At 40.3% G+C, this 12,042-nt stretch overlaps 1 long non-coding RNA gene across 1 annotated transcript in view; it reads right to left on the bottom strand.

Moving 5' to 3' along the window:
- Positions 1-9,062, bottom strand: part of LOC109288886 — a 24,680-nt gene extending 15,618 nt beyond the window's left edge. Inside the window, exons 1-2 of the long non-coding RNA XR_002095238.1 lie at positions 9,052-9,062; positions 5,092-5,103 (exon numbers count right to left, since the gene is read on the bottom strand). This is a non-coding gene — a long non-coding RNA (uncharacterized LOC109288886). The remainder of the gene's footprint in view (positions 1-5,091; positions 5,104-9,051) is intronic.
- Between the last annotated feature and the right edge of the window lie 2,980 nt (positions 9,063-12,042).

The raw sequence follows: 12,042 nt of genomic DNA, 5'->3' as shown, positions 1-12,042 counted from the left end.
TAGATCGGTATGCTCCAAGTTCCCTTGTGGGGAAGAGAGGGAGATGTCACTTTTGTAATGTCAGTAATTCTGCCTCCAAGATGTAATGGTGTCTAGTAACATGGCATATGATGAAACATTTATTGTAATAATATTCAAGATGAAGGGAAATGAAGCTGTAATCTCCAGCATTGCTTCTGATAAACTCAGGAGTGACTTAAAGTGGTGTCTGAGAATAACATAAATCATACATATTGGAGTGACTGGAGGAGCAAGAATGAAGAAAGCTCCCCCCTCCTTCCTTTGGGCTCCCTGAGAACCGATCCTTCCTCCCCTGAACTCTTAAGGATTACTGCTACTATTAATTAAAAAAAGGCAGAAATGGAGGAAACGTCACATGCTATAATTTCATCACAGTCGCTAGTACTAAGGTAGCAGGGAGGAGAAATAAGAGGAAACCCCACAGTAAAGCATAAGCCCTTTCAAGGCTTTTGTTGTGTGCCAGAGAAGTTTTTGGTACTGAAGCAGCAATATAGCCAGGGCTGCAGTGACATTTGTAAATGAGAACATGGCAAGGCTGTCAGCTTGGCCAGCACAAAATGCTCTGTTCAAGACTGGATGGGAAAGAAGTCTCGCTTAATCAAAAGGGGGATTCAGTCCAGAAAAAAAAAAAAAAGGTTCGAGAAACAAAACAGATCTGATAAACAAAGGATGTGGCAAAAAACAAAAGTAATCGAGACAGAGAAGAGGTCACGCAGAAACACAGCAAGTAGGGACGGCAAGGGAAAAGACAGCTGGGATGAAAAAGCAGGGCTTGTGTAAAGGCAAAGGGGCTTTGAAAAGCTCAAGGGAAAGGCAAAGGGGAAACAGAAAGACTGATATAAAGAGGATAAATGGAAGGAAACCTCTCAAGATATTTCCATAGCCAAAGCATGAACTATATTGATTTTTCTGAAGGTGGTTGGGTTTCTGGTATAATTTTCTTCTATATTTGGTTATTCTGGTTTAAAATGAGGAGGGATGTAATATGGGAAGCATGAGCAGGCAGCCCCATTGAAGTAAATCAGTGTAACCCTATTGGTGCGTAGAGTTAGGCTGAGAAATCGGGCCCATTAACTGTAATTGTGAATCAAGAGGAAAACACGGTCATTTTGTTTTCATCTTCATTACTCCAGAGTGGAGTTCGCAAGTACTGAGGATGTCTTTGACTGTGATTGTACAGACCTTAGTTTACACTCTGTGTGATTAAAGAATAATTAATTATATTAAAGAATAATGAGATAATGATAAGACTAAACAATAACCAAAATAACATGCTCAGAGACAGAGAGTGAAATGTGACTGCCTCCTATATGGACTCACTCAGGGTGGAGGGACCTTTCTTTCCCTAGCCCATCCTTAGAAGTCACAACACCACAGTTAGCACTCCATGTTTAACCCAATGAAAGTGTGATTATGCTATTTAGGAGGTATAACTAGGACATACCTGGCTGGACCTACCAACACATGTTGTTCCTTTTCCTAGAGAGGCAAGAACCACATAGGCCTTCTCCCTACACAGGGAGAGTGCTATTTCTTGCCTGCTGCACAAGGCACCCAGCACATGATAGCCCTTAGCTACTAGTTTTGAGATTTCAGAAATTCCTAGAGAAATGACTTTCATTATAGTACGGGTAATACATTATGGCAGAGGCATGGAGAAATGCCAGCACATCTCCTTCAAACACGAGACTGAAACTAATCAACTGGAAATAATCCATGAACCTCAGTAGTTTCCACATCAAAAGGAAGACACTTGATGCTTGATTCACCTGCCACCTCTAGGGACTTACCGAATTCATGGCAGAAGTAAGCACTGCAGCTCTTTTAATCTTCCAGGTTCCTATGTGTGTCCGCCCTGTCTCCACCCCATCCCCCCCCCCACTGCTGATTGGTGGAGAGACCTTGCTTGTGGCCTGATTGGCAGAGAAGTGAAAACTGTAGTTTTAAGCATGGTACCATTTGCCTCCCCACCAGTGAGCAGCAAGCAGTGGGGCCACAGGGGCCCCTCAACCAATCAGCGGCGGGAGGTAAAAACAGCGTGATACTTAAAACTTCAGTTTTCACCTCCCCACTGATCATGAGGAAGCTGCAAAGTGTCAGGGGAGTATGTGGGGAAGCCTGCAAGATTAAAGGAGCTTCAGCTCACCCCACTTCTGCTGTGAATTCGGTAGGTCCTTAGCCATGTGAAAGGTTATCTTTTTTGAACCCCTGCTTTGCCAATATAGGTATTTGTCCCTAGAAAAGGTAGCAAGTGTATTATGCTTCATTGGAGTCCATCCAGAAGACTCCCTCTATGAGATTGGCTGCTCCAACCCATCTCTAGTTAGCCCTGCCTTCTTCTGGTCAAGTCCCCTTTGCTTGTGGGCTGTACTCTCTGTAACTGGGACCCCAGAACACGTCATTTTGGATGACTATACCATCACTTCACTTCCATTTCCAGCAGATTTGCTTGTGTTAAGGCACACCATTTGGCTAGGAAGAGAGCTCATGAAATGAAAGGGCTCCTGACCAAACTGCTACTGTTGAATGCTGACATTACAGCTAGGAGGGAAGATGTAGTCCACATGACAGTAGTGTGTGAAGAGGTTGATTCTGTCCAAAAATAGTACTTAAAAACTTTACAGGTAGATATTGTATGCTGTGGGACATGCTCAAATCAGGAAGACAAGCACTAACTTATGCAGTTATCACCAGAAGAGTGTTCAAAACCAGATCTAGTTCCCTAATGTCTTAAGTACCGCAGCCAATTCCTTGATTAGGTATGAACAAGCCATGGTCAGCAGAGGACCAGGGAGGTCAATGCAAGGTGGTTTCAGTATCAGTGAGTATTTTAATTGTAAAATAAAGTGAGGCCAATAATTTCCTTGAAACTAATCAGCTGGTCTCACATGTGACATCTCATCCAGCTGAAGACTGGAAGCCTTTTGGGACAATGCTGTGCCGACTCCATGACATTATTGGCTCAAATGAAATTGCCAGATTCAAAATACATTTTTCTGAATGAATGGGTAAAATCTACTTTATAATATCAAAGCTAAACAATGTTTGGGTATTATCAGCACTATTGAATAGTCTGAAGTGAGTTTTATGAAAATATTTGTATTAAGGCTGAAGTTATATATTTGGATATACATGCATCTTTACTCACCGTCTTCATCTCTTTATTCCTTTTTCCTCTTACTTAAAAAATAACATATTTTTAAATTGAAAGAGATATTTGTTGTGGAAACATGAGGAGGGAGAAGGGAAATTCTCCAGGCATAAGTATGTAAAATGTGCAGCTGTCAGGTCTCTGATTACTTTTTTTTAGATAAAAGAAACCTTTGAGCATACTACTCATCCATTTTTGCTGGGATTTTTCCAAGCATTTCTCCTGGTATCAGTTCACAGAAGTTAACACCCTCCTTCATCCACAATGATTTCTCCTAGAATTTGAGGTTCAAATAAACTGCCCAACTACTGAAGTTTACCTGGACTACCATCAAAAACTTGGGAAGACTTAGATTGTGCAAACCACACAACTGATCACCTTATTATGAGTAAGTAATAGTAGATTTAATTGACAGTTACTCGCTAAGCCTGCTACTGGGCTTTAAAATGTCCTGCATATTTAGGGGGCAACCAGATATAATAGAAATAACTCTCTGGTGAGCATAAAGAAGACCCAGATACAAACACAAGACTTCAAACTACCTTTTATCTTTGCATAGTACTTCCATTAAGATCAACGGGAGCTATGCAGACAGATTGTGGGTAGTGGTTAGACATTAATGGAAAGTTTTGAAAGCAGTTTTCAAATTGTTTCAAGTTTTCATATGCATCAAACAGCCCAGATTTTAATTCTACTGGGAAAGGATCCAGTGGCTCTAAGACTGTGTATTATTTACATATAAAAGATTTATTCTTTAACATTAAAGGGCTGCCTGGTATAATGAGTTAAACATCAGCAAATGACTCACATAAGCTGTAACCTTTCCCAGTTATTTGGCGATGGCTTCCAGTAACGCTTATGTCAGTTGCTGCACATTTTTTAAATGTTAATTCAGTTTGGTCTTATTTATTCACAATGTTATTCCTGATATACTAAAACCTTTAGTGTGCCATTTTTAACTTGTCAATTGTTATTCCACCCTCTGGAGTCTTTAGATGTTGCATAAAGAAAAGGACGTAAAGAGAGGAATTGAATAACCAAAGAATATGCAATGGTATGAATTAAAATAAACAAAGAATCAGTAACTAATGAGTAGAAAGTATCGTACAGTATGTCATTCATTTAGCTCTCTCCGTACATGATAGTGCCAGATGGTGCCCTCAGGGAGTTGGATGTTCTCATCGATACTCTAGCACTACTAAAGAGGTGATGAGAAAAAGGAGATGAGGTGGATAACACCAATTGACCCAGCAGAAAAATGATTATGATTACATGACTAATGACTCAGGGAACAGGACAATACCAAAAAATAGGAAGCATGCCAGTTTGTGCTGGGACACATTTAGGTGACAGAGGCAATTTGAGGACAACTTAAGAATGGATTCTAAGCGATATGCATAATAAATAATGGTTAGGAAAAAAATTTGCCATTATAGTACAATCTAAATGGTACTTGGTTAACTCAACACCAGGTTCCACAGATGTTAGCAAGTCAAATGGCACCATTTCATACCACTCACTGATTTAACAAAGTACAGGGTTTTGAATGGTCTCCCTTGATAGAATTTCTCTCTGCTGCACCCTACTTGAGTCCCTGATTCTCCACTAGTGTCCTTGGTAGAAGTTTTGCCACTGAAGTCACTGGTATGATCAGTGAAATTCTGTTGAAGATCCCATCACATCAGCAGATGTAGCATCCATCTCCACTACTCGAGACTTACCAGGAGTCACAGTTCTCTTCACTCAGCTTAGGGCACAGGGATATAACACGCATCTCTTCTTTATATAAACTTTATGGAGCATGTGTTGATGGGGAATACTCATGGCAGCAGAAGTGTCTCCTCCCATCCCCAGTCTAACCCTAGCTAAGCCCCCGAAGCATTCCTCTTGCTAGTGTCATAGGACACAGAGGATCAGACTCAACACCAAAGCTTCAAAGGACAGCAAATTATGATTTATTAGGCAAGAAGAAAAAAAATGCAAATGTTGGTCGTGATCCTTCAACAACAGGAAACTAACCGAAGGAAGGCGTTCTAGTTCTGGAAGCAACCTCAGGTACTGATTTGGCCATGTGTGTCAATAAGCCCTTTCAATTTGAACACCTTGTATAACACTGGAAATCCTAAGTATGTCAATAACACTCCATCATCAAAGTGCAAGATGCCTACTTTTAGATTTTTGGCCTTCCTCAGCCAGTAACACAGCTACCTATTTTCTACAGTAGATCTATTTTATTTTCCCTACAGCTAATTTCAACAAAAACAAACAAACACATGCCTGTGTTTTCCACCGAAACATTATTTGGCTGAAATTTGAAACACAAATCTTCAGCTAAAAGAGAATCTATGCAGATTTGGAAGTATTGCCCAGGTTTGTCTTGGGGTTTGTTGTTTGGATGCCTCAGTCTCCTATATTCCTTCAGTGGCTGGCCTTCATGGACAGCGATCTCTCCCATGACACAACAAAGTCTCCCCTCTTGAAGAAAGAAAGCGGTGAATCATAGGATCTGCTGGTTAAGGGATGTCACAAGAGGTGTCAACCAGAAATCAGAAAAATGTGGGTCAACCAAAGTATCCATACTTCTGACAATGTGAACATGAGACAGTCTACCCAAATTGTCATGAGTCTTTATGGCAACATTTCTGGTTAGAATATTTTGGTTTCAAATGCAATATTTTTCCACAACTTATCAACATTTTTGGAGGAAAACATATACTTTTCACAAGAAGTTCTACTTAAGACACAAAACCATTTGGCATTTAATCTATACTTGGATGGATATATTTTAACCAGCATACTCCTTTATTTAGAGAACTGGGAAGAAGGTAGCAACTTACTTTTATTTCCAACGTAGCTAGTGGTTCTATATACACTCTTACTTGGTTGAAACTTTTTACAGGTGGTTCAAACTAGATATTGTTTATAAAATTGAATTTGTTTTGTGTTGATTATGTCTTGGGATCTGTTCTCTAGACAATTGGGACTGGGAAACAGAGCAGCCCAAGTTGATATTGAATGCAGCTTTTTACCATGTGCTGGCCTATTTAAATGAGTTGGGGAGCTGATTCCGTATTTTAAACAGGTGGCCACATTCCCCCCCACCAGAAAATGCAACTAGAAATGACATCTTTGTTGACAGTCCTGTCAGGTTAATTGGCCTTCAGGACTTAGCTAATTCTCACATCAAGAGGCTTGAGAACACAGTCGGAGCTGTGTGAAGAACCTTGAACTGCTGCTGCCAACAATGTTGTCAGATCATAACAACTTTGATGGGCTGGATTAGGAAATCAATAAACACACATTGACATGCTGATCCCCTTAGACAGAGTCATTAAATAATATTCAGATAAAGGGGCCCTAATAGTGTTTGCAGAATCAATGACTGCGACAGAGGATGGGGAATTTTGTTTTATAAACAAAAAGTTAAAGAAAAGAAATATGTCAGATACCATGGCATTAAAGAGCTAAATTGCATCCGGCAGTCCATGAAATTGTGCATTTAAAAAGTACTGATGGCACACCAACGTAAATGTAAAGATGCTCATAGGAACACAGTGTGACTGAAAAAGATGTCTTGGTTCATCAAGTTCAGTTCCCTGCTATCATAGAGATAACTAAGTCAACTTAAGGCATGTTGGAACATACACATGTACAGCTCCTTGACATGGTGGCAGTCATCTTGAAAGCCATTGTACTTAGAGGGCATGTCTACACATGCTTTTATGTGTGCCTAAACTTAATGTGTATTAGCCTAATGTGTGCATATACTTGTGCATGCACTAATGCACATTAACATGGGTGTATGGACTGACTTGGGACTAACTTTGGTCCCAAGTCAATGGACATATACCAAGGTAAAGCCCATTAGCATGCCTACATGTTTGCTAATGCAATTTAACTATTTGTGCATAAATTTGATACCTACTTTATTTGGTCCCGTGTCAACGGACATACACCATGTTAACGCACATTAGCATGCCTACATGTTTGCTAATGCAATTTAACTATTCATGCATAAATTTGATACCTACTTTATTTGAGCCAAAATAAGGCTATCTGAGAATAGCTTTATATGATTTTAGGCTATTCAAGCATAGTCTTAAATGGTTATTTTATGGTGTATTAAACGTGCGCATGTGTAAACACATTCCTTTAATATGCCTTAAATCAGACAAACGAACATTAAATGAGCACATGTAGATATGCCCAGAGTTGACTTAACTAATGAGACCCAAGATAATACACCTTGCACTGTATTTAGTTTGACTCTGCTCCACATACATGTGTATGCTCTGACATTTAAGTCAACTTAAAAAAGATTAAGTTGACTTAACCGTCAGAAAGTTAGTATGTTGTACACACCCATAGGCAGCAAGTCATATAATTTTATTTATAAACTGATCAAGGGACCGTCTTAAAACAAGTTAGTTCTCCCAAATCCCCTTATCCACTTGAGTTGCGGGGTGGGGTTGCTTCATAACCTCATTTCTGTATAGTTAGAAACCTAGCTGTAAGTGGGATGGAACCCTGCTTGTCTTCTCTTAGAAATTTATTGAACCCAAAGAGTTTCCATATGACATTTTGATTGGCCTCATCCAGCAAAAATGTGTTTCACTGGAAAATTCCCAACATTCCATATTTTATAGTCCAGCCTTTAGTTCAAATCCTCAATCTGGCATAACTGGGGAGGAACTAAAGAGGTCAGTGGAACTACCATAAATTCATACCAACTGCAATATTCAAACCAGGCAGAAAGTAACATCGATAATTTACTTTATCTTGTATAAAGGAAGCTCCTCTTTTCATTTCTGGTGTTCACACTGCATTTGCATGTATTACAAGAGCCATGGTAGGTGATGTGTCTGTCTCCTTACCAATGCATTTAAAGAGCAATTAACAATATTCATGTTCATAATATTACAGGGGAAATTTTCCAAAAATCCTATGGGTATGTTTTTCTTGACTGCAGCATGAATGTCTGGGATACTGAATTTGTTGGCATTACTCTGCATGTCACATCTAATTGTTTTCATGAGTCTTTCTATGAAGAGAGGCAGACAGTAATCATAGAGTTCATCAAAAGTACACGAGGCCACTGAATGGGATATTTTGAAGTTTCCAAGATTAGTAGTCAATCTAATCCAGTCAAATTACTTAAAGGACCCAGGGTCATGGTATTTTGGAGCTAAAAGGGGAAAAAGAAGAAGAGCTGGAATTCTGCACATATGTTACCTCTAATTCAGTGCTGAGACTATATTTCCTGTAGTCTCATTTCCATGTGTACTGTTGGAAACAGGTGGCTAGCCAGACAACCCTTCAATGATAGGACTTTTTACTATTTGGGATGGGTGTCTGGCAGGCTGAGCCAAAAACATTCATTTGACAATTGCTGCATCCATCTGCCAGCTAGAAAAAAAATCTCTCTTCTGTGCAATTAGCAAGTAGCCAGATACCTTAATATGCATGTATAAATATAAAATGTAGGATGCATTGGCAAAAGCTTCTCGCAATCTCCCTTTCTCTCATGCAAATATGAGGCTGATGAGAACTGTTCAGTTATGTAGCTCCTGATTCTATGATGAAAAGGACAAAAGCATCTTTTTTGAGCCAAAGTGAAAATGAGATGGCTTTAATTCTTCTTTTACCAACTGCTAATTCAGGCCTGTTTTACAATAGCATGATATACTATAGCTTTCACAAGTGGAAAAGGAGTGTTATATATTATAGTTTAAGACATAGTTTCCAGTGTAACCTTTCTTTTTCAGCTGCCTAGGTTTGCTCAGACTGAAAGTATGCTTGGTCTTTTTAGAAAGTGTGAGTACAATCAGTTCATCTGTTTTTGAATTATGCTCTGATTTATGTGAAGAGGAAGAAAATACTTTATCATATCTTCTAATTGACATGGCATACTCATATAAGTCATAAGACAGAACAAGTTGCAGCAAGGGAAGTTTAAGTTAGATATTAGGAAAAACACTCTCAGTAGGAGGGTAGTAAAGCACTGGAACAAGCTTCCAGAGAGGTGGTGGACTCTCCATCCTTGGAGGTTTTTAAGACCTAGCTAGACAAAACATAGACTGGGCTGGGATGATAGAGCGGGGGATGTCCCTGCCTTGAGCAGAGGGTTGGACTACATCAGGGGTGGCCAACCTATGACTGTAGAGCCACATGTGGCTCTTCAGAAGTTAATATGCGTCTCCTTGATTCTTTGCACAAGCACATGGTGACCAGCTTCCAAATGGACTAGACAATGCCCTGAGGTCCCTCCCAACCCTAAAGTTTTATGATTCTATATGGAAATAGGAATTGTGCACTTTCCTTGTTTTGTTGTCCTTTTGAAAAAAGAAATCCAGGCAGGAAGAAAATTATCTGCAGTGCTCTGGGAACTGGCAAGTAATGTTTCTACAGTCGGGCTGTTTGTACACAGGCATTAGAGGTTATATACCTTTATGAGCATTTTCAGCACCCTTAAAAATAGCCAGAATATAGCTGGATGAACTGATAACAATGGACGTTTTATTTAATGCCTTCCCTAAGGATGATCTCTTTCTGAGCAGGTTGTAGCCCTGGTCTTATTTTTAAGTTCAAGTTGCTTGAATATCTTGGATAGAGAGATTGTAGGCCACATGCAGCTCATAAGCTGTTTGCTGATATTATTGATCAAGGTTTCAGATTTTTGGAATTGGCTATTAGAATTGTGTGATTTGTCACTTAAGCCATAGAGTATTGTTTCTGATCCATGGCGGTTTGATGACCAAGAGCTTTGTAGACAGTAGAATTTCAGTTCTTTGAGGGAGGAACTGAAGAGCTGAGTAGGGTTTGGGGTATAGCCAGCATTGTCTACTGGTCCAACCCCTGGACAAGGCAACTGGATTCTTTTGGCTCTGCCATTAACACACAGGCTAAGTACAAACAGTCAAAAAGCCTGAAGCTGAATTGGTTCAGTCTTCGCAGGTTAGTCTAAGCTGTGTAGATTGAACTGAGAAGCAAGTGAACAGACATTCATTTCTGATTCCAGAAATACAGCCACACACCTGCAGTGGCCCAGGCTAGAAACTGGTGGGCAGGCTCCCTGCTCATCTGAAGCAGACAGCTTGGACAAGGCTAGCTCACCTACCCTGCAAAGAAGGGTTTTCAGGGGAGGTGTGAAGCATCCTAAGATATTGGGGGACGGTGAGTTAACTTGAATCTGGAGGGGATCTGGGAAAGAAGTTCAATAAACCAATATCAGTGAAGTCTGTCACTGCCATCCATATAGGTTTATCTTAAACTGATTTGGGCAATTTTGCAAGCAGTTTATGTGCGCTGAACAACTGTTGTGTTACAGATTTGAACTAATTTCTGATCCCTTATGCCAGTTTATGTGTAACTTCTGTCCCTAGCCATAGAAACGTGTACAGGTCATTTCATTGCTCTGTTTCCCATCTCCAGTCTGAGCTATATGGGAGGAGGAACTGTCTGTTACTAGTTCTATCTACATGTGCTATTAATTTGAGGTACTTCTGGTCCACTTCCAGGTCGGCCAGGGGGTGCCCAGGGGACCCTCCCCACCCCTGTGCTCTCATGGGATGCTCCATCCACCCCACCATCTCAGCATTCACAAGCCATGCCTGGTACCTTGAGGTACATAGAAAAAGCATATAAAGCTGTGTCTATGGCCGAATCATCAAATCTCTCCACATCTCTCCAAATCAAATTGGAGGCTTCCAATTCGATTTGGAGAGATTAATGGGTATCCTGATTCAATCCGGGTTTACGGATTCAGTCGCCGAATCGGGCCGAACCTCCTCCAAATTGAATCATCAACCGAAGTTTCACACACCCCTAAGAGAGAAGAGGATCTGGGAGTGGAAGGTGAAAATAGGATGCCTGGCTGTGAAATGCAGAGGAAGGTGAGACTCATTCAGGTATACAAAATTCCCTTCCCCTCTGGGTGCTACCCAGAGCTAGCAAGTACCCTGATGAAACGAGAGCGGCAGCAAGACCCTCAGAGGACTGTAACCTTTCTGGCCTGAAAAGAGAAGAGAGTGACTTATCAGAGGGATATCCTCACTACAGTGATTCAATAGTGCAAAATGATGTTCAACATTTTTTAAATCTAACTCCGTCCATTAAAGGAGTTGTCTATGCCTCTGTATTCTGTGAAGTGTGAAGAGCTTTATTCTCAGTGGATCACAAATAGGCCTATGGTGAAGTTCCTAATAATACTGAAAAAATGTCGTGTTCTGTATTTGAAGAGCTCTGTCTACTAGGAGAGGATCAATTCTCATCCTACCTTGATTCTAGTCACTCCTCTGTTTTCACAGGATTATGTTATCCATTATGTGTTTTTCTTCACAATTTTCCCAACCGTAAATCAAACGTTCTTATTCATTTAATCTCTCCCCACCATTCAAAGCCCTCTTCAAAGTATATCTTCTCTCTCTTAAAGCACCATGTGACTTCTTCATTTAATTGATTATATTCCTATTATCCACTTCATCATGCATTTTGAGTGAGTGGCTTCTTATCTCAGTCTGGAAGGTTCGTTAACAGAGAGCAGATGGATCAATATCCACATCATAGACATGCTAATTGCCTTGTCTACAACTAGGTTAACTGTTAGTACTCACCGCCAATCTTATAAGCTCCCAAAATATGGTAAATATTTCAGTCCTGTACAGATGTCATTCAGCAAATACTATATGCTAGTAATTGGCTTGAACTAAAACGCTCCTCAGAATTGGGGTGGGGGGGTGGGGGGAGGCGAAGGGTGCTCTGAATTTTCAGGGCTCATTTCTTATACACACAAAGGACTTGAGTCTCATTTTCTTGGAGCTGTGGAGCTGGTTAGAGTGCCTAAAAGTCTAAGTAAAATATCAACATCACTC

The sequence above is a fragment of the Gavialis gangeticus genome, unplaced genomic scaffold (genome assembly GCF_001723915.1).
Source record: "Gavialis gangeticus isolate Ggan-Ray unplaced genomic scaffold, GavGan_comp1, whole genome shotgun sequence".
Lineage (NCBI taxonomy): Eukaryota > Metazoa > Chordata > Crocodylia > Gavialidae > Gavialis > Gavialis gangeticus.
This window is presented reverse-complemented; position numbering and strand designations above follow the sequence as displayed.